Source organism: Aythya marila, assembly GCF_965140915.1.
Source record: "Aythya marila genome assembly, chromosome: 23".
Taxonomy (NCBI): Eukaryota; Metazoa; Chordata; class Aves; order Anseriformes; family Anatidae; genus Aythya; species Aythya marila.
In genome coordinates this window covers 7,374,598-7,397,539 of record NC_139064.1, presented here as the reverse complement: position 1 = coordinate 7,397,539, position 22,942 = coordinate 7,374,598, and the positions used below count along the sequence as shown (strand labels likewise).

Below are 22,942 nucleotides of genomic sequence, written 5' to 3'. Positions count from 1 at the left end.
GTGCTTTGGTTTTCTCAGGTCCATCTGTGAGTCGCTGGGATAACTCCAGCAGCCAGGGTATGCAGCATTTAGGTGGTATTTAGCATACTTTTGCGTGACCCGTGCAAAAAAATAGAAGGTGGCTCATCAGGTGGTTACTCGTTATTCCGGTGCGAAGGTGCATGGTCACAGGGGGCTGGGGGGGCTGTAAAAAAGCAGATTCCAATCCCTGCAAACTTTTGTGGATAGAATTTCAGGAGAGATCAAAAATGATACTAACCTAAGGATGTAAAGCTACTCAAAATTCAAAGTTTATAGTCCATCTGTCTCTTTGCTTCAGGGAGCCTGTATTAAATTTATTGCTAAATAAAACAAATAAGCCTAGCAAAAGTCAGCACTGAAATCTGCATACTCAGATGAGAATTAACAGAAGTCTCTTGCTATGATGGCTGCTTCTCAATTTGCATCTTTAAGGAGTTGTGACCAGTGTGTCTCTCATGCCGCACTGCATCGATGCCCCGGTGCAGGGGGACGTGGGTGGCAGTGAGCTCCCGCCATGGACCGAACCCAGCCGATGCAGGGAGGGACCCTGAAACACAGCCAAAAAAACCCTCAGGCTGAGCTAAAATCTACCAGGCTGCGGCACTGCAAAGCTGGCTATAGCATTGCATGGAAGGGAACCACAGCCAAGCAGCCAGGAGACCCCGAAGGAGCAGCGAGACTTTATTACGGCTTGAAATTAAACATTAAAAAGGAGCAAGTTGGCAGTGGGGATTTTCTAATAAAAATGATCTTGCCTGCCATTTATCCAGCACTTTCATCCGGAAGGACCCCAAAGTGCTTTCCCAGCTCGACAAGACATCATTAACCCCTGGCCGGCTAGTGCAGGAGCAGGCACGGCGGCCGTTTGAAGACATTCCTCTTCCTTATGCCTAGGGGTTATTGATAAAGCTCTTCCTTCTATCCCCCGTGCACTTATCTATTAGTAGCTGTCAGGTCGGAGCAGCTGTATGTTCCGTTAGGAGGCTATTTAAAATGCACTGCGGCTTCTCGTGGTTTGTTTTTCTGCAGCAAACAATGCTGCTGTGTCGGTGCTGTAAATCTTTTTGGTTTGCTCTCCCCATATTCCCAGGAAAATCATGTACGGAGATAAAGATAACATAGTTAAGATGAGTGCTTATTCAGCGGGGAGCTTAAATATCGCAAACGGAGGGAGATCAGTCTTAACAAAAATCTTCCATGAGCTAAGGTCTGAAAACAGGTGAAAGCTGGGGAATCCCTTCATTTCAACCTGGATAGCGCTCTACAGGAATCGGTTCTGTCCATGTTCCTGGCAGCTTGTTGGTTTTAAGGCTGCACCAGACAGCAATGATTTTTTTCCCCCCTTTTCATGAAACACATAACTGGAGAGAGTTTGGGGAGGTGTGGGAAAGTGTATGTGTCCTGAACACCTGCATCTCAGAAATCCAGCACAAACCCAGGGAGCTGGGAGGTGGGCAGCACACGGGCAGGGAGCTGGGAGCAGCACCTGCTGTACAGTGGGGGCTGTGCTTTCCATCGGACTCCCTTCAGAGCATCCTTTTTCTTATGAATGGGTTTTTGAGCATCCTTTATCTTGCAAGCAGCTTGGCTTACCCCTGTGCTCAGGAAGCAAGCTTGCAATTCGGGGATGCTCTCGTGTCTCTTTACCCCCCTGCCACATATTACCCGGGCTCATCATCCAAACTCATGTTGTTTTTAACATCTATTGTTTAATAATTTACCCTGCTTTTCTCTTATATATATTTCAGAAGGTTTCAGCAGAGCCATACGCATTCATTTCCCATAGCATCCTGTCACAGTTTTCTTTGAGAAATTCAACACCAGCCCTAATGTAATCTTGGAGAGAGAATTGAATTATTTATGGTGGAGTAGTCAAATGACTGAGAGTAAAATGCTATACTTGGTGTAATTTGTTTTCTCCTGAAGCCAGTTATGTAAAAATGTAAATATTACAAGTTATCTATGTCACTGCTCTTGCCAAATGTTTAATATTTTAGTAAACTTGCTCCAAGTACTCTTGCCACTTTACAGAAGGAACTTGGTGTGCTCTTGAATAAGTGCTGATTAGTTTGCTCTAATTGCATATTTACAACTTCAAGTGCACAAAACACAGCCTCGGTGCAGGTGCATGGCACAACCTCCCCACTTAGGGTGTCAAAAGAAGGTTTAATTTCAGGGAGGTTTCAATTCCTTGGTGTGGGATGGGGATGTGGAATAAGGCATTTGATAAAGGGTTTTGTGTTTCAGGGGGTTTGGGCTCCTTTTCCAGTAGCAGCAGCAGCCTGTGGTAGAGAAGGTGCCTCTGGGTGTATTTGATAAAAAGCTGATGGAAATTTGGGTGGAGGAGAAAAGAGCTGGGCTGAGAGCTGGCGAGATGCTGGAACAGCAGGGAAAAGTGGAGTGGTACTCAGCTTGACATCCCAGCAGGGATGCTGCTACATATCCCTGTTCTCACCAGGCAAATCTGTGGGTCCCAGTGACAACAAGATCAGGGGTGACCTAGTACAGCAGAGAGGTGCTTTCTTAGGGAAAAAAAAAAAAAAAAAAAAAAAAAAAAAAAAAGTTTGAGCACAGGCGCCATTTAATTTACGAGCAGAAAACACGACAAGACCCAGTGGCTGGAGGTTGAAGCTAAGCCAATTCAAATGGGAAATCAGGCGGGGTTTTTAGCAGGGATGATAATTAACCTCTGGCAAAACTCTCCGGGGAAGATGTGGCTTTTGCATTTGCAAAGGAGAAATCCAGGCCTGGCCATGTTCCTGGAGGATGCTGTAGCTCAGCAAAATAAAACCAAACTCTCTGCACCCCCGTGGGATGCTCGTGGTGAGTTGCTGATGGCATCAGAACAAATGTGTCAGGAGCAGCAAATAACCCTGAAATATTGGGCAGTCAGTGAAGGGGCTTAAAAGATGCACAGAAGAGAGCTGCTGGGGAGGAGGGGGCTCTGGAGGACCACAGGGGTGGGAAAACAGGCATGATACTGAAAATGCAGGATGGCTTTAATTGCCTTTCCTACACATCCATTTTGTGCCTGCTTTTCATCTCCATTTGGCAAAATAAGACACGAGCATGGTGATCCTGCAGCCCTTCGATACCTAATGAGTGCTTTATGTCCTCCCCTGCGCATCTATCCCACTCAAATCAGAGTCTCCAAAGACCAAAATATTTTTTGCCTGGCCCTGAATCTGGCTGAAACAAGGGAGGACTGAAGACAGCTTTATGGCTCCTCATCTTGGATGGCTCTCATGGAATAGCAATGAGGGTGGGAAGAGCATCCAGCTCTGATTTACACAGCATGCGGAGGTCTACGTTGTATTCCAGGCCCGGAACAGCAAGAATTGGTTATAAATCATCGCCCCAGCACTCGCACGGCCTTACCGACAGCGAGCGGGGAGAGAGGGATGCTCCAGGTGGAGCGCGCCAGGGTGGCGTTTGTCACAGCGACACGGGGCAATTCGGGAAGAAGTTTTGACGGCTGATGGCGCTGGGATTGAAGGCAGGATGCGGGATGCGTATCCAGCCCTCCGCTGGCCCCTCTGCTCTGCCGGCTTTGGGCTCCCCGCAGCTGCTCTGAGCGCTGCTGCCCCCACCCCGTGCCGGGCGCTCCCTGGGGGGGCTGCGACCGGCAGTGCCCGGCTCCTGCCTCCTGCGAGGCCCCGCGGTGCCCCAGAGTAATTTGGGGCCGTTCCGGGCCATTGCAACGAGCATCGAGCCAAACACCGGCTATCGCTTGCTTTGGGGATAAAAACACCGCTTTTGGTTCACGGAGCGCGACGGGGCCGCGGCACGGGCGGGGACAGCGAGGCCCGGGAGGTGGCACCGCGGGGGGGGGGGGGGGGTCGGGGCTGAAGGGGGGGCGAGGCGAGGAGAGGGGGCGTGGCCGAAGGGGACGTGGCCTGGTGGGAGGGGGCGGGGCGTGTCGGGGGCGGGGCGCGGCGCGGCGGTGGGCGGGGCGCGGCGGGGCGGGGCGGCGGGGCGGGGGCGGCGCGGCGCGGCGGCGGGGCCGGGCCGGCGGCGAGCGGCGGCCGCGCTGTCAGGGCCGGTGTCAGTGTGATGAAGATTGGCGGGCAGGTAGGCTGTCATTCACCGGCGGGCCGCCGCGCGGGGGCGGGCGGAGCCGAGCCGAGCGGCGCGGACAAAGCGGCCCCGGGCGCCGGGGCACGTGCGGCGGCGGCGGCGGCGGGCATCTCCCCCGCTCCCCCCCCGCTCCCTCCGGTGCGGGAAGTAACTTGCCGTTCCGCAGCGGTGCCTCGCGCCGCCCCCCCTTAGCGCCCCCTTCCCCCCCCCCCCGTTCCCCTCCTCCCCTCCCGGTGCACGGCTCGCAGCGGCGGTGCGTGGCCGCCGTGCTACGTCGCGGGGGCACCGGCACGCCTCGCAGCCGGTCGCCGTCACCCCCCCGTGCTCCCCCCACCCTCATCCCCGGTCGGCCGTCGCCGTGCCTCCAGCGGGCTGCGCTTCGCCCCGGCCCTTGCGATGCTCTCCAGCCTTGCGGCCGGCCGCGGTGCTCCCGGTTCCCCCGGGGGGTTGCGGTGTCCTTGGTGGGGGGGGGAGGTGTCCGGTGTCCCTCCCCGTCCGGGGCTGCGCTCCCCCCGCTTGCGGTGCCCGTGGGGGTCGCAGTGCCCCCCCGGCCCGTTGCAGTGCTTCCCGGAGGCTGCGATCCCCGCAGGGGGCTGTGTTCCCCCCGCCCCCCCCCCCAATCCCAGCCCGGTGCAGCCCCCCCTTGCCCCCGCGGTCCGGTTGCGGTTTGAAGTTTGCTCCTGCGCGCAGGGCAGCCCGGCGGGGCAGCACGCCCCGGGGCGGCGGAGCCCCCTGGCCCGGAGGCACCCCCTGACCTCGGGGAGCCCCCAGGGCCGGGGGGCGGGGGGGCCGTGCCACCCTGCAGGGCCGAGCCCCCGCAGCATCGCGCCGCTGCCGTCCAACCCGCTGGGCGCGAGCAGACCCCGCGAGCCCACAGGCCCTGGGTTTGAAGGGCAGGAGTGGCGTTTTTGCAGCTTTTTGCCTTTTTTATTTTTTTTTAATTATTATTTTTAACGCTCCCACCCGCCCCCCAACGCACACACACTCGCATCCCCAGGACGCCCCAGAAGTTTGGGGCACCCTCACCAGCTCCGCTCTTTGTTTGGGCTCTGGCCGCGGCCCTCCCAGCCTCCCTCCGGACCTCGCCACCGGCCTCGCGGCAAACGCCTCCCTCCTGCAAGGAGCCCTCAGCCTGGCGGGATGTTTGCGAACCCAAGGTGGGGAGATTAGATTAGGACTCTCGCCACCGGGGGTTATTTTTGGCTGGGATGTGGGGGCAGCTGGCTGGGAACGGCTCCTCTCGGTCTTTTTAATGGATTTCCCTCCCTGGGGAAAGCTCTTGCATGACCCGACGCCAGCTTCGGCGAAACTTTCCCTGCTCTGTGTTCCTAAGCATGCTTTCACACGTCTCGGGTCTTGCTTCTTGTCCCTTTTAAACCAAACAGAAAAACCCTGCCTGGGACCCCCGGATGCTCTGGGGCTGTTTGCAGCTCCCGGGCTCAGCCACAATGGTTTGGGAAAAGAGCGAAACAGTGCCTGGGGCAGGGGCGCGTTTCAGCCCTGCGGAGCAGATGGGTGAAGATGTTGGGATTCCCCCTTATTTTCCTCCTTCCTCTCCCCCCCCCCCCCCCCCAATTTGTTTAACTCCTCCTGCTGAGATTCCTTTATAATTTAGGGGCAAAAGTTAATTGATCAAATCTAATTAGGGGAAGCTGGTGCCCACAAGCATCAGCATTGGTTGCAGAAGGAACCACCGTCGATGAGACAGATTCTGTCCAATTTTGCACCTGAAACAGATTTCGTCCAGTTTTGCCATCCCCTGGAGCCCCCACTCCCTTTAACTTCAGCCCCCACCACCACACAGGGTCTTTTGGCCAGGAGTGGGTGGGAATGCCCCAAACACTCAGGAAAACTAGAAGGAAGCTGGGAACTGTGTGCCTGAAGCCACTCACGTTTCCTTTGAGCTCCCTCCTTCCCTGCACTTTTTGGGGAGCAGCACCATGGGCACATGTCCCCTGCGTTTATGGTCACAGCAGTGCTGGGGACCGATGGCGAGTGTGGCCAGGTTGCAATTGGGAGGATGCTCAGCATTCCCACTGGGCTTGCAATAAACTTTTTAGCTGCTTAAATGCAGCTCCCTACATTTATTTATTTTTTTTCCCCAGGAAGGGAGATAAAGGAAAATCCACACTTTTTTTTAACGAAATGCAGAAAAGTCAATGTGGGTAGGACCTGCATGCTGGGTGATGCCCATTGATGCCCACTGCTCCGCTTTGCCTCAGGAAAATGCATCTATTTTAACATTACCAAGTTTGGAACCGCTAACGCTAACAGGACCTCCTGGTGTTGCTTTTTTTTTTTTTTTTTTTGCCTTTCCAGGGAATTTTCTAATGGCTAAATGGTTTCTTCGGGTTGATCGACCACCAGAAAGCTGCTGCTTGCCTTCACCTCCCATTCCTGCTCCAGGAAGCCTGCAGGACGGGTCTGTAAGTCTCCGAGCGATGGCTGATACTCCAGCATAGGTGAGCAGCGGCGTGGTAGGCGGCACGTGGGGACGTATCACAGTGTGCTGGCGTGTTCTCCCCAACTGTTCTTCTCCCTGCCCTACAACACCCTGGTGGATGCACTGGCTAAAAATGGTTCTTAAAAGATGGGATCGTACATCTGGGTGCTGGTGGGCAGGTTGGAAGAGTATCACAAAGCAGGCAGAGAGCCTGGGGTAAAAATAGGAGGAGCTCAAACTTGTGCTGGAAAGGGAGACACTCATTTACTTGTTTAAAATATCAAATTTGAGTTTCTTGAGGCTGAGCATTCTTTCCCCGTTCTCCTGGCTCTGGATGAGACACATCTTCCACGAGGTCTTTCTTTTTTTTTTTTTTTTTTCCCCTTGCAGAAATGCCAAACATGAACAACAAAATGCATTTTCCTAAAGTTTCCCAAAATCTGGTGTGGCAAAAAGCAAAATATTGGTGGGTTTTGGGGGGAAAACCACCTTGGCATCACAGGTCTTGTCTGAATGGTGGCTGGGGACCACGTGGAGGTGAGGGCACTGCTCCCTGCCATCCACTCACCCTCTCTGTCTAATTCCTGCTCTTTCGGTGGTGGTGGGGTAAGGCGCCGGATCCAGGCGTGCTGCCTGTGGAGCTGAGCGCTGGCTTGGTGTGGTATTAATATCTCAGCTGCAAGGGGCTTCTTCCAGACAGCCACTGCTAACTCCTGGCAGCTTAACCCAAGCAGAAACCGTGTATGTTTTTAATGGTTTGGGGTTAAACTCTTGGGGTTGGAGTTAATTTCATGCGTGCTGTTGAGTGACTCCATTCCAGAGCAGTTTTGCAAACAGCCTGCACTGAGCCGCTGGTTGTAACGATCGCTAGGCTGACCGCAGGAAGCTTTTACGGAGAAGACTAAATACAGAGCAGTTTTACCCCTAATGAGAATTGGAATTGGAATCCTGTTAGGAACAAATACCCGTTAATTAGAAAAAATATATTTCACGGCATCATCAGACCAGCTAGTGAAAGATTCCTCCTCAAAATAAGAGCACGGAGGGAAATGATTCTGGTCCTCGCGAGTGACTGGAGCAGGGATGCAGTGCTGGCTGTGGAGGTGATGCTCCAGGTGATGCGGGGCACAAAACCCCTCGGGAGAGGCAGGCGGCAGGGACCTGGGGTCGCCTCCGCGCAGCTGGAAACCTGGCGCGAGCTCGGCCAAGCAGGGATTTGCAGCTGTGTCAATAAGATGAGAATTTGGCCTTGGCTCTGCTGGGCTGATCGCGTCTTTTTTTGTGTTCCCTCTTCACCGCCTCTGCCAAGAGCGCGGCGGTGGCGGGTGAAAATAACCTCTTGTTAGTCTCGAACGTTTGCTGATAAACTTAAATTAGCATTTGTTAAATATTTGCAAGTGTAGTGAGATGGAGAGCTGTATCTGGCATATTAGAGTGATTTTTTTTTTTTTTTTTTAAGCCAAATAGTGCCTTTTTGGTCAGCATTGCTGGAGCGTGATGCTCTTCGCAGCTAACGAGATGCAGATGCTTGCATCTAGCTCCAAGGGGCCAATGCCTGCGACCCTTCTTAGACTGTGCCTTGAGCAGAGGAGCAAAACCAGGAGCAAAAGTAGGCTGAATGGACTCAAATGTTCGCTTTGAACTGGAAATGCTTTCTGTCCCCAGCTGGAGTGTTTTTCCCCTGGTGCATCCTTGCCTTTTAGCATCTCGCAGTGCAGATAGGCGGCACATGAAATCAGAGTGCAAAGGGATGGAAATGCAGGGGAAGGGGTGCTTTGCAGGGACACGTGTCTCCCTGAAAGACAAAGTGCTGGGTCCTGCCAGCACACTGCAAGCCCAGTCCCACCAAGCCCCCAAAAACAGGGGAGCGGTGAGGAAATAAATGCCCAGCCGCCCTGTCAGTTGCAATGAAATACGACTTCAGCGCATTAGGAAAGTGCCACCAGTCATGTTATATGTGTAGCTTTCAACTTTAATAAGGTGTTGCAAAAACTATGAAAATAGTTATAACCAAAACCACATTTTTCGGCGAGCACCAGCTCTGTTCTCCCATTCCCCGGTCACAATGTCTGGCTTTGTATCCTCTATAAAGCTGTTAAAGCCAATTGAAAAATGGCAGCGGGGCAAGCAACGGATTTGGGGTTAATCTACACGATGTGGATATCCGAAAATCCCAGCCTTATTTCGAACCATTTTAGACGACTCGTATTTTATTTCATGTCACTGCTACGCGTATAAAGAATGCACATCAGAAACAGGATTCAGAGCATTAAAATTGCATCGCCCCGCATTGGGAAGCCAACCTGTAATTCCAGAAAAATAAAATGTTTCAGTGTCTGCAGGAAGCTTGTGCCGTGCGATCAGCTCTGTGTTATTCCTCATTTTTGGGGAGGCAGGACCGATCTTTTTAGATGCATCACTTCTAGGTTTGTTGGAAGGCACTTTATAGCTTTATAAAGCCCTTAAAATGTTTTTTAAACACTGCTTCCAGCTTATAAGGCTAGTTTTAGAATAGCAATTACAAGCTCCCTTATCCCCAAGCAAATTCCCACTGTGATGGTGTATGTAAACCGGTTTAGACATTTTTAATGCTCGCGAGCAATAAATTTGAACGAGGAAGCAAGCACCTCAGCCCGTGCAGCTGAAAGATGTGCTGTCCTAATTTATGTGTCAAATAAAACTCCACCAAGTTGCTGAGCAGTGGGGGGAGTTTATATTTTTACAGTTTTAAGCTCTTAATTTTTCCATGCCTGTCCCACAATGAGACTTGTTGGTGTGCTTTGTGCTTTTCTTTTTCACCCCCCACTCCCCCAGCATCTTCTTGCTGCCTCTTAGTGCCGGTGAGCAAGGTTGTAGCATCCTGATGAGCCCTAGGTCGCTCCCAATGAACTGTCCGCTCTCGTCTTCCTCAGTGGAGCAGCCCCTGACCTCCTCCTCCTCCTCAGCCACCCATTTCAGACCCCCACTCCCCCCAAAAAAACAAACAAACCAGAAACTGGATTCCAAGCGCATTAATAAAACAAACAAACAAAAAATCTCAATCCCACGGAGATCACATTTGCACCGTGTCCTGAACAACAGTCTTTAATGCATTTGTGCAGAAATTGCTTTCCTTATATCTTAGTGACAGAGCCAATGTATCTAACTATGGCAATTAATTCGGCGGCATAAAAACCAAAGTGGGGCGTTTTGTCCACCAAATGTGTCCATGCCCATGCCAAGGCCCTCCCTTTGCTTCGGAGGGCATTCGCACATTTAAAAATAACATTTAAAATGCATTTTGAAGTTGTCCGTTAGATGAAAATGGCACTTTTGGCAAATATTTAGCAGAGCACCTAAAAGCAGAAGCTGTTTGGCTCTAAGCAAACGCTCTATAAATTGGAGCACTTTGTCAGCCTGACAGCAAAGAACAAACTTAATAAACGGGATCGGAGGGTTGTTTTCCTGCACGGATCCGAGCTGTCAGCGCGTAATGGGATGGGTAACACAACTGGGATCAGGAGGCCTTTCTGTGTGTGGCCTTGATTGAATTAATCTGGTGCAAATTTACCCTGCGAGCCTTGCCTGTGTTTCCCTCAGAGCTGGACGCAAATGGTGCTGGTGGCTCTCAGCGCCCTGACGTCGGCAGAGCAAGGTGAATCTGATAACTGTGATTCTCCTAATGAGCCAATAATTAAAACTCGTATCAGCACTGCAAACTTACCCCACTGTGTCTCCACCTCACTCCAGGGATGCCAGAGTGATTTTAGCGATGCTGCTCCAGGGATGCTGGCATGATTTTAGCGATGCTCCTCTGGCTTTTGGGGGTGACTGGCCAAAACCGGTCCCCATCACAGGCGCGTTCCCCATTCCCCATTTTTTCTTGGTGCAGACCTCAGCACCCAAATCCCTTTGGAGGGGCTATCACTTTGTACTGCCCGCGTTGGCTTTTTGAGTATTGCAGCCTCATCCATGCATTCCGGTCCTGGCCGTTGGGCAACCTTCCCTGACATCTGACCTTACCTTTTCCATTTGTATGGGCTTCCTCCCTCCTCACCCTGCCAGTCTCCCTAGGCAGGATGCCTTCAAGGCATGAAGTCTGTTTGTTTTTTTGTTTTTTTTTTTTTTGTGTGTTTTTTCCTCCCTATTCCTCCACTTTTAAACATCCTGAGCTGTTTGGCTGGAGGATACATGTTCTGAAAGCAGCAAATCCTGCTGTTTCTCCGAGAGGGAGTGAAGTGAGTGGGCTGCTTCAGTGGCACAGCCGGCAGAGCACCTGGAAAGCGGCCAAGGTTATTGCAAGGTGGGCATCGCCTTGCTTCCCTGCAGCCTTCATGGTGGGATCTCCTTCGGAGGGGATAGAAATGTTCCTGGGGAGATGGGCTGTTATCTCCACGTGAATCGGAGCAGCGTTTTTGCTCTGCTTTAGCTCTGCATTCGTTATACCCTTGGAGGGCCCCAGAGCATCATTCTGGTCCTGCTGGCTGGAAGGGGCACTGGCACGTGTGTGATGAGCTGGGGAGGGCTCAGCGTGCCTGGGCAAGAGCAGTGCAAGAGGGGACGCAGGGCAGGGATGCACTGAGGTGCTCCATGAAGCTTGTTTTGGGCAACAGTGGGCAAATTGTGTTAGTGCCTTCTGTCCCCAGGTCACACATTGAATTTTACTGCAAAAAGGGATTATTTGCAAAAGAAAGTGGTGGTGCCGCAACACTGCACCAAAGCTCTCCTGCAACATTTTAACCAGCAATGCACCGAACTGTTCCTTCAATAAAATTTGCAAGCTTTTTTTTTTTTGTTTGTTTTCCTTTTTTTCTTCTTTAACTGCTAGTCTTTTTCAAAGGAGGCTGCTCCCATTGGAGGCAAATTTAAGACCCAGTCTTCATCCTTCTCGCAGGACACTTGCACAAATGCTGTGCTCCTGGACAGAAGAAGAGAGATTTTCAGAAGCAAGGAAGGGATTTGGGAGATTTGATATCTCCCTGTGGGACACGTGGGAGAAACTGGTCCCCTGAGGAGATGTGAAACCTGTGGCTGGTCCAGCTGTTTGGCCATGCAGCAATGGAGGCCTGCACCAAAAACAGCTGAATTGCACTCAAATTGGCACCTTGGTCTTTCCTTCATGACCACTGAGCAGGGAGCAGCAGGGGTGGGAAAGCTGCCAGGTGAGGTTTGCAAAGCCCTCTTTGCAAAGCCCCCCCGCGATGCACCCTTTTCAGAGCCCACCCTTTTGCAATGCCCCTTTTGCAAACTCCTTTCACAACACAACCTTTGCAGAGCTCCTGTTGGAAAGCCCCCAGTGCAAACACCCCCTTTGCAAAGCCCAACATTTTACCCTATGGGATTTTACCACCACCCCCAGGCTGGTGCAAGCCGGGGGCGGGGGACAGCTTTGGCCCCACTCCAGTGCCCAGCCAGGACACACAGCACCCTTCATGAAACCAGACAGAATTAAACCCTTTGTTTCCTGTTTGCCGGCCGCTTTAGCTGAGGCCAGGAGCGCTCAACAAACCCTCCTTTGTGCTAATTTAATTAATCGGGGCGGAGAGGATGAGAGTGCGGGCTATAAATACCTGCTTCTTCCCGGGGGCGAGGGGACCAGTGGCCCCACAGCCAGCCCCCGCTGCGATGTTTCGCGTGGCGGGGATGCATGGTGGTGGCACTTGGCACTTTGCTGATGCCACCACAGGCTTGTGAAACCTTGGTTTGGTGGGAAAAGCATGTTTTTTGGGAAAAGTGCCAATGTGCCGCTTTGAAGCTGTACGTGCTCTGGGGATGCTGGCGGCTGTCACAACCCCACTCCCTCCCTTTCTCTTCCCCTCCAACCAATGCAACCCCCCAAAGGGAGGAAAATCAGAGGAATGCAGCAGCACAGCAGCTTTTCTGCTTCCCCCTGTTCCCAGTGCTGGCTCAAGCCTTCCAGCAATGTCCTGTTTTGTGCTGGAAGAAACACCACCGCAATGCATGGGTGCATGCTCCTGCCCTACTTTTGCAGCATTGCTGGTGCATGTGCTCTCAAAAAGCGAACATTTAGCCCGAGTATTCAAATATTTGCAGAAAGCAATTGTGCACAACTGGGCAAGGCACACTGTGTGCAGGGCCGCTGCTTCTGTTCAGGGGCTCAGGGAGTGCTGGACCCAGCAGCCTGTGGCTGTTCTCAGCATTTTCCCAATGAGATGTTTGCCCTGTGGTGCTGGTCTTTACTTGCAATATAAGTTTCAGACTGCCCAGGCCCTTTGCAAATGAGGAAAATAAATCATGCAAAAGGGGATGAGTTCCCCAAGCTGCAGGAAATAAAGGACAAAATAGCTTCAAGACTTGTTGCTGAGCAAGTTTTGGCTACACAGGGTGACCTGAGACTGCTACAAATGATCTCTTAACCTTATGGAGAACAGTTTTAAATCAAGAAATCCACATGGGGCTGTTTTAGCGCAATGCTTTTGATGCATAGTAACCTAATAAGCAGTGATACAACTTTTGGAGTGCCAGGGGTAAGTCCCAAGCTAAAGAGTTTGCACGCCAAACAGCAAAATTCCCCACTGGATTGGTGCAGATAGCAAATAAGAGCAAATGAGAGAACATATAAAACTATTCCCAACAACTTTGCAATAGCAAAGAGCCATACGGCAGCTGGATATCACATACTCACTGTTGTTTTGGGTAGGAAAACCCTGGGCATATGTGGTGAGGGACTAATCCTGCCCAAAAAGCAGTGCAGGAGGGAAGGAGAAGGCACCTCGTGGCTGAGATAACAGCGAGGGATGCTTCTGAAGTGTCCAGAGTGAGTGTGTGATTAGACAGATACCTGTTCAAATGCTTCTTTTTCAGTTTTTTAAAGATAAAAGGGGCCTTCCTCAGCATGCAGGCTGAAAGATTTATGAGCGTTTCATGGCTTGAATAATTCCACCTGTGGGATCCCCTCTGCAATGCTGCCTTTTCATCTTGCAGAGGGTATCGCCAGCCTGTGAGGGCTGGCGAGAGAAGAGCCCCAAGTGATGCTCCAAGCCCTGTGGTGACTGCTGCACCATGGGTTGGGAAATCTGCCTTCAAGCCTCTTTTCCAGACTCTTATTTTTGGGCATCTTCTCAGCTTCTGTTAGTTATGTTCCAACCCCCAGTTGGCTCCCATGGCACCAAAACAACCCCACCAAATGCCCCTAAAAAAAAAAAAACAAAACAACAAAAAACATGAAGCTAATTCAGGTGCTGGAGCAAAGTCATTTTTGGGGGGCAAAGGGGTTAAATCACACAGTTTGGGGAGGAATCAGATGTCCTCCCAAGCTGAGATTCACCACTCCCAGCTTCACAGTTCCAGGGAACAACCTGCCCCTGCCCCATCCCCCTCAGCCCTTTAATTAGCTGAATTTCAGCATTTGACCAAACCTAAAGCACATGTGTTTGGAGTTCTTTTATCATTGCCCTGATGAATAAGGTGCGGTAAGAAAAATTGGTCATAGAAACTCCTTGTGCATCTGGGTTGTTATATTTAATGCTCGTGCTATTTCTACAGTGTTTAAAACGGGAGAGATTTTGCCCATTTATTTTAGGGTTGCATTCAACTGCTGGGTGATGTCACGTGAAACCCAGAGAAATTGTTGGTGAAACAATATCTCGGTCGAGCCTTGACGGCTGGCTTAAAATAGACGCTTCGTGGCACGGCTGCGCAAGGGTGAGCGGAGTGGTGATGGCGGCAGCATGGCTGCTTCTTGTTTGGGGCATCACCTCCGTTTGTTGCCTGGGATGAGTTGCCCAGCTTGGGCCCTGACCCGAATTTAAGGGAGATGACAATAATTCGGTCCTCAAAAGGTGAAATGTAAGAAGAAGGTGGTTTTCCAACACAGAGCCTTTACTCCTGGCTTCATTCAGGGGAAATCACAGCAGGAGGGTGCTTGGACCGATGCAGTGGGAATACATGTAAGTTGGTGGTGCAGGGGGGGTGCTGCACCCATTTCCATTTGGAGAGCCTGAATCTGTCAGGCTTTCCTCGCAGGAAAACCCTGGGCAATGAGCATCTCCCAGGTTAGTGCCTTTTCCCTACTGTGCACAGGGAGCTGGAGCATCCCCGGTCAGCCCCATGCCCCGCTGGCTCCTTGACCACGGAAGGTTGCAATTTGAGCAACCTTCTGTTGCTCCCTTCGCATTTTGGGGGAAGAAACGGTGTTTTTCCCACAGGAAAAAGTAGCATTGGGCTTGTGAGTTGCTAACGTAGGGAGATACTCCTGCTTCTACTGTCGTGGAAAGGAGTTTTTTTTAAACCTGTAGCAGAAGGAGTTAGGAATTGCAGCCTGGCTTGGTTGCTGTCAGAGGGGAGACCCTTGCAAAAGCCACAGTATTGCCAGCATGCTTTGGGTTATTAATAAAAGTTCTGTTTTTCCCAGTGTTTTGGCTTTGGGGTAGTGGAAAACACTAATTTTTCACATCACATCCCATACTTGAGATGTTTAAAAGCACTCGTGACGTCCCCGGCCTTGTCGCGTCTCTATTTACACAACCTCGTATAAATATTCCACATCCGCTTTTAATCCTGGTTTTCCTGGAATTTAAGGGCTTTGGTCATGCTGAAAGTTTCTGTGCAAAACTTCTTTGTGCCAGGCTTTTTCTCCAAAAAGAAAGTGGCCTGTTGAGATGTGCATCTTCCCCATCCCTTTCCACAGGGAATATTCACACACTCATATTTTGTTCCAGAATGAGCCAAAACCCACCAAAATGATTAAACCTTTACTGAGATGAAGCAGACCGGGACTATCAGCCTGAAAAAAAGGTTGAACAGGAGCATGCTATAAAACTACAAATAGCCTAGAGAAATATCCAGGGGATTTGTATGTACCTTCTTAGGGGGAAAAAGAGCTAAGGGATCCTGATGAGAATTACAGGCTGACATGCTTAAAAAGAACCAAATGAGATATTTTTTCACTTGTTTTGGGATCTCATTGAGCAAAAGGTTGGCTGGGTTAAAAACAACAGTAAAAAAGGATTGGACGAAGAAATGCCAGGGAGTTGTTAACTGCTGGGGTATCACATTTAATATCAGACATCCTTCCAGGTAACATTCTCCTGCAACAAAATAGCATTTTCCTGGATTTTCTGGTGGCTGCAGTGTCTGTCTTATTTATTATTGTATTTAGGGTAACATAAGAGGAGATATTTTTGTTTGTTTGTTCTTATCAATATGCTGGGGGAATATTTGAGTTTTTCTGGTTTGGCACGATAATCTTGCAAAGCCTCACATTTCTTCCTGGCATCCAGAGTGGCTGCAGCATCCTTGGGGAAAAAAAAAAAAAAAAAACACAAAAGAAAACAAAGAGCAGCCTTGGGTACAGCCTCAGCAAGGCGTTTTGCTGTGACACCAGGCACCTTGAAGCTGCAATTGTAGCAGAAAGGCCCCTTAAAAACAGACCAAACAAGCCCACCCACTCGTAGTTGTTTCTCCTAAAAGGGCAAAGGATGCTCTTGTGATCTCCTCCCAAAATAATTGTGGCTGGGTGAGCTCGGGCAGAGAGCGTGGCTGGGTTTGCGCATGATTAACAGCGGCGTAAGCAATCTGCATACATAGCGAAGCCCCATTGGTATTACATTATTCTATTAGAGTTTCAAAGCTGGTATTAAGTGGACATGATTTCTTCCCATGGACCATTAATTTTGTTTTATTGCTGGCCTGATGGCCATTACCCTTTTTTGCCAGTGCAATCCCCCATTAGGTTTGTACAATTAGCAAAACACGCCAGGAAGGGTGTTGCACCACGCTCAGCATTGCAGCAAGCTGCTTGCACCCTCTGGGGTGCAAAGCTGCTGTGAACCTTAAAACGCACATGGGAGAGGAGTGGATGCGGACACTGTGTATCTGCTCATGTCCTGCAGCCTGGATACCTAAATTAGCAGAGACTCTCCTAATGTGGCACTTAAATTATCAAGGCAATAGGATGGTACCCAAATCAGGAATGATCAATACCAGGTGCTCAAGTCAGCAGATAATCTTGAAGTTTAACCAAATTAGCAAAAATTCCTTCCAGGCACCAAATTAGGAAAGCCCCTAGCATAGCACTTGAATGAGCAATGATGCTGGAGTGGTGCCCAAATCAGCAAAAATCCTTGCAGGACACCTGAATCAATAAGCATCCTGTCTGGGTACCCCAGTCAGCAAAGCACCCAAGCTGGAGACTCCAGCAGGGCACCCAAATTAGCTTGGGTCCTCTCAGGGCGCCTGGGTGCATCTGGGAAGCCGCAGAGGAGAGGTGCTTCCTCTCCTCCCTGGCGGAGCCATCTCCCACTTTGGCTGCTTTATTATTTCGCAGTTTTTCTCCCTTAGCGTGGCCGGTGCCCATGCTCTCCTCTCCCTCTGGCTTCAACTTTTTCTGATCCATCAGCATTAGGGTTTTTGCTCATTAAATGCTGCCTGGCAGAAACCCAGCATCGGGATGCTGAGGTCCTGGGACCCTTCTCCAAACCTGGGCTTTTTCTGCACCTGCTTTTTTGTATGGCTACAAGTGTAACCTCATTTCTACATTTAAAAATTAGTGAAAACCAGCAGAAAGACTTCTCTCTGCCAAGCTGATTGCTTCCGCCTCGTTAAAGTAAAAACTAGTTTTTCAGCATCTTTGGTGTCTGAGGCTCATAAGTGCTGTCTTTGTCTGGTGCCCATTGGTGGTTGTCCTTGCAAACAGAATGCATGTACGAAATCTAATTTTCTTACAAAACCAAGTTTCAGAGGAAAAACTAGGAAAACTTCATACCATTTTTGGTTTCAAAGTGCAATCCCACCCTTTAGGCAGCACTGAAAGAAAGACCTTTTGCATGCAAGGAGAGTGCAAAGTAGTAAAGTGGGTTTTGCTCCAAACTTGTAGCAAACTCAGATGGAAATCGGATGGTGGTGAGCAGAACCTGAGAGGTGGAACCATGATGAACTTGGCAAAGGATTCAAAGTCATCGCAGCCCAGCACTGTGTCGCATCATTCCTCCTGGCTTTGGGGAGGTTTTTAGTAGCACCTGCTTGTTGCTAAAATAATCATTTCTGATAAACACAGCAGAGCAAGTTCTGCTTTGTAATCAATGAATATAAATAACCTCTTCTTTGAGTTGAATCTCTCTTCCTTGTTAGCCCTAATTAGAGCCTCTGGTTTTGCTCCTCATCAGTTAAGGGCAAAGCAAACCGGGGCATTTCCATGCACACCATTGGTGCTGCAGGAATTTACCAGCTGGGGCAGCTGGCCGTGGGTATGCATAGGGGCAGGGTGGCAGAACTACTGAATTCCTTTGCTTTTTATTGTTATTTTTTATCAAAAGGGTAAAGTTGGGACTGCGGCTGCAGTGCAGCAAGGGTGGTATTTAAAACTTAATTATCCCCCCCCCAGTTAAATCAAACGAAAAAAACAACACATTGCAGCTGTGCAGAGGCAGGAAAAAGAGGCTTCGCCAGCAGTGTGAGATGCTCTTTTAGCCCAGAAAGGGAACAAAAAGCATCCATGGCTAGTGCTGGCCTCCATCCTTCTGTGCAGGGCTGGTCCTGCTGCATCTTTGTGGTGAGATGATACTGGCATTTTCTCTTTGATACTGGTATTTTCTTTTCTTTTTCCTGGGTGCCGTGTGGGGTCACCTGGCAGGGCCAGTCCACAAAGGGGGTTGAGAAAGCCTGATCTGCCTGGGCTTGAGAAAGCAACCCACTAATGAGCGAAGTGTTCATTTTAATTAATCCTTATTGATTGTGCACTAAGGTAGACCTCAGAAGTTACTGGGTAATGAGCTCGGAATGGGGCTGCTGGCCTGCAGCAGGCACTGTGTCCTGTTTGCTTGCCCGTGGCTGCATCCCGACTCACAGCCTTCCTTCCCTGTAGCACACTGTCTCGGCCTGGCACTGGAAATGTTAAACCCTCCCTGGGCATGGCTGCACCTCAGAGTAAAAATAGATGGCTGGAATGAGGAGCTGAACAGCTCACGGGACGGCCAAGCTGGTGTCGCCTGACACCACGCAAACAGCCGGGCATGCGGGGCGTTTTTGGCACATTTCTTACAAAATCCGCTCAGGCGTGGCGGGACGGAGAGGATGGGGTTCCCCATGGGGATGAAATCCTCCTCCGTCACAAAATGCCGGCATGTTGCCCAAGGTCTGTGCTCTCCGGGTGTAATTTATTGCTGGGCAGTGACCTCTGTGCTCAGGAATACCTGGGAGAGAACTGCTCAGTGTCTCCTGCACTGCAGCTCCACGTGTCCTTCTCTGCTGCGCGTCTGTCTCCTCTTACAGGGAAGGAGAGATGCTTTTGCCCAAGATCTATAACAGGCTTCACAGTAATTTCTCTATTCTGCAATGCCCTGGCAGGGTGTTTTATTCTGACCCTGGGAGCAAAGAAGGATCCTGCTCCATGCCCTGTGTTTTTTGCGGAAGTTGTAGTCATTTTGGGACTGGCTGCCAGCTGGGCATCCCAAGAGGGTCAAATCCTGCACTTGCTGCCAGGTTATTGAATCGCATGGTTTTCCCCCACCCAAAACCGCTCTGTTCCTGCACGGGGTGGCCATGAGCCCTTCCACTTTTGGGACCTGGCTCTCCCATCCTCTGCTGTGTGTCAGATCAGATGTCACAGCTTTCCCCTCTCCTCTGATAAACATCTCCCTGGGCAGTGGTTTTTGCTTTGCCCCTTGGGTTGGTGGCCACTGAAACCCGAACTCGTATTTATTTATGTTCTTGCATGTTGTTTTCAGTTGGCTCCTTGCAAGCTGTGCCAGGACCCTCCTGCAAGAGCTTGTGCTGCCCTGGATGCCTCGGCTTTCTGTTAGACCCAGAGCCACAGCTCCTGTCTATTTTGCTGCCTGCACCTAGAAGCAGCCAGGATTTAGTCCTGAGCAGAGGCATCCTTGCATCACATGTGGCTTTTTTGCCTAAGCACACAGGAGTGGGCTGCTGTGGCACTTTCTGCCCCAATTGTCCATGGAAAACCCAGACCTGCTACCCTTCTCACCCTGCGTGGTGAAGGAGGATTTCAGTTGTTAAAGTTACAGGATGCTGTTGGCAAACACACTGTTTATAACACCTGCAAGCCTTTCAGCCGTCTTCGGCTCCTGGGCTCCTGGTTGAGTTTTAGCATCCTCCAAAACCCAAAAATCTCCCTTTCAGCCCTGCCACTGCCATCTGCAGAGCCCCTAGCTGCATCCTGAGACTTGGTCCCTCCACACCATGGTCACATGTCGTGCTCCTGCCACAGGAGTTTCACTGAGACTTAATTGGGATTGCTTCATTACCTGCTGCTGCTGCAGCTCATCCCTTGCTGGCATCAGGTGGGTTGTTTCTTGGATCTAAACTCCCTTCCAGGAGCAAAAGTGGCAGCAAAACCCTTGTTGTATGGCAAACCTTCAGCTTTGGCAGTGACTGCCACCAAAAATACATCATTATTATGTAGGAGCTGGGGTGCTTATTTGCTCATCTTTGCACCAGGAAAGGCAAATATCCCCAAAGATACTTATTGGAAATGATGAATGAGGATACACATCCTGAGGGGATGGTTTGTTTTTTCAGTGCATGAAAGCTCTCAAATTTCGGGGTTTTCCCTCCATTGGTGGGGCTGCAGCTGTGATGTTTCAGCTCTCCTCCAAGCATTGCTTGGGAATTTATTGGGGATGGGCAGGGGGTGGAGTGGGGGTGGGACGGGCATTGTTACAGTAATGCTAAAACTTGGGGACAGAGAAGTCAAGAAGTTCCAACGACAGGAGGTTGCTGGGGCACGTTGGCTTGGCCACGAATTACCCTTCTGCTACTTGTCTTGGAAGAAGCAGCTTTTTTTCCCCACTGTCTGTTGATGCTGCTGGGAGATGTTTTGCTTTGAGGAATTTCTCCTTTTCCCCTGCCTGTACTCGGATATATTGTTGGGGGCAAGCAGCCTGCTGCTGCCACGGGTGTGAGGGCTCTGGCAATTACCGTTGAACAAGAGTCATAAAATGAAAAGAAACGCCTGGCTATATATAAACCCGGAGTGTTCACAGGGTACCTATTTTTATGAGTTTTTTTTTTTTTTTTTAAACGATCCTGGAGTACTTCCTGGAAAACGGAGGCATGAATTGATGCTTTTTATAGGTCACTCCATAAGACACTAATAAAGTGAAAGGTTAAGAGAACGGCCATGTTTCTCTTCTCTCCTCCTGCCAGTTGTTAGAATATCAGATTTTAAATCATGGGGAATTATGAAGTGCAGCAGATTGTGCCAGTGGCTCTTTGAGCTTTCCCCACAGTGCCATGCATCTCAGGGCCATGGGGCGGCTCAGCACTGTCCTGCTCCCAGGTGTCCCTGGGGACCGGAGCAGAGCAACCCCACTTAGCAAAACCCCATCAAGCAAGAGCAGAAATATTTTCTAAATCTCTTTAAAATAGTGGGAATGAGGCTTTGCTGTATGCAGGGCTTCTCAATATGTGTTGCTTTAGTTGTTTTGTTGTTTTGGTGTTGTGTTGGAAAAAAGCTACATAAAATCGTGTTGGGTTGGTGTGTGCCGCCCTGGGTGGTGGGAGATTGCCAAGGCGCCTGAGGCACTGAAAGCAGGCAGGGATGTGAAAGGTCCCCATCCCCTGCTGTGTCCCAGAGGCGCCCTGCCATTAACCCCCCCAATCCTCAGCCCCAAAGAGGTGAAATGGAGCCGGCATGAAGATGAATGAAGCCAGTGAGCTGTTGGAGCTACTTTCTCAATTAATGGCTTTGTTTAATCATACCCCCTGTCCAGAGGAGTATTGTCTTACGGATAATTTCGTTTGCCTAACGAGATTTTGCTAATTAAATCTCCTTTCGGTCGGTGTGGCTCTCCCTGCAGGATAGGGGAATGTTTGTGAATCCTTCTCTGCTGCTGGCTAAATAAACCTTTCCACTCCGCTACCAAAGAAAACATAGGAATTGCAGTATCCAAACACTGGCTTGCAAATTAATTAGCTTTTGCAACCCTGAGAAGGTGCTTTGTTGCATGTGCATCCCCAACTGCAGGGCAGGAAAAGGCAGGGATGCTCAGCCTTGCCTCAGGTTGCTTGTGCATCTGAGCTGGATGCCTTTGCCGTTGCAAACCATGTGTCAGAGGCTTATCCAGGGCTGACGGACTGTGAAAACCCACTGTGGGGTTTTGAGCCCTCAAAATTAGTCAACCAGCTCCAAAATTTGGCATGGGTATTGGAGCAATAGTTGGGTGTATTTCATCTGCTGCATCTCAGTGGCAATTGCTCCAACACTCCCAGCTTGCTCCCTGACACCTGGGAGAAATCTCAGCCCTGTCACAAAGTGGATCTAAAAAATACAAGTTTGGAGAAGGAGAGAGGTGTGTCGCCTGTCCTGCCGTGGATGGCAAGAAATCCTAAAACAGGATCTTCTGCAGTGTTCTTGAGGTGTTTTAGGGCTGACATGGAATCAGGTCCCATTGCAATGGAAGTTTTGGGACAACTTGCACGAAAAACCTTCCAGCTTTGAATCTGGCACCTATTTAGCACCTGGTTAATCACCATTAAACTACTTGGCACTTGCTGCATTTATGCTAATAGTGACCCAATTAAGCAATAGTCATTACCTTGCACTGTCACTCAGCTAAATCATTTTCGAGAGAGACAGCCCAAGAAAATCACTGTCCCTTTAGCTGGAGCTCCAATGAAGAAGGATAAACTATATTAATATATTTATAGCACTTCTGAGTTGGAGCTGATCACACCAACGGCAGCTGAGCTGCACTAAGCCCAAATTACACCCAAAATATTAAATATATTATCCCCAAACTAAAAATTCAATTAAAAATCCTCCTGGCATCACCATCCAGTTAGCAAGTGCAGGGGTGCACCTAGACCAGCCCTGATGGAAGTTTGTTCACAAACTTTCCTGATCCCAGCAAATCCAAAGGGATTTTGCCCAGGCGCCTCCTAGGGCATGACCTCTAGAAGGGGCATTCATCAGTGAAATTTCATTTGTCAGCACCAAAAGCTGGGTCTGTGTGAACATTCAGTGCCCTCTTGGATGTGCTGTTAAATAAGAAGAAAGAACAGACTTTTTTTTTTAACTCTTCTGCATTAAAAGTGGTAATCCTGCTTTTACTGATTTTTTGGGGTGAAATTTTGCTGTAAAACAGTTTTCTGCACATTTTCCACAAGTTTTACATGATTCTTCTTCAGTTTGTGGCTTTCTTGGCTGCTTGTGTTTCCTGTGCACGCTCCCCACACACTGCCAGGCACACATGCTGCTGTGCACACATGCTCTGGTGCGTGCTCCCGTGCACGCTACCATTGCCATGCTCTCTCTGTGTTTGCTTCTTGTATGCTCCCATGCATGCTCCCTTGCATACTTCCAGCTTCTGTGCATGCTTCTTTGCATACTTCAGGCTCCCAGGTACACTCCCATGCATGATCCATGCACATTTAGGTGCATGCTTCCATGCATGCTTTCAGCTCCTATGCACACTCTGTGCACCCTCCATGCACACTCCTGTG

The 22,942-nt window shown here is 50.1% G+C and overlaps 1 protein-coding gene across 4 annotated transcripts in view; it reads left to right on the top strand.

The window, feature by feature from the left end:
* Window positions 1–3,998: 3,998 nt before the first annotated feature.
* PKNOX2 (PBX/knotted 1 homeobox 2) overlaps window positions 3,999–22,942 on the top strand; it is an 86,769-nt gene continuing 67,825 nt past the window's right edge. For 3 of the 4 annotated variants that reach the window (XM_082777829.1, XM_082777826.1, XM_082777828.1), the window contains exons 1-2: window positions 3,999–4,092; window positions 6,418–6,560. The gene's annotated coding sequence lies outside the window, so the exon portion shown is untranslated. Of the gene's footprint in view, window positions 4,093–4,441; window positions 5,256–6,417; window positions 6,561–22,942 lie in introns of those variants that run through there. The other variant, XM_082777827.1, reaches the window with a different exon arrangement.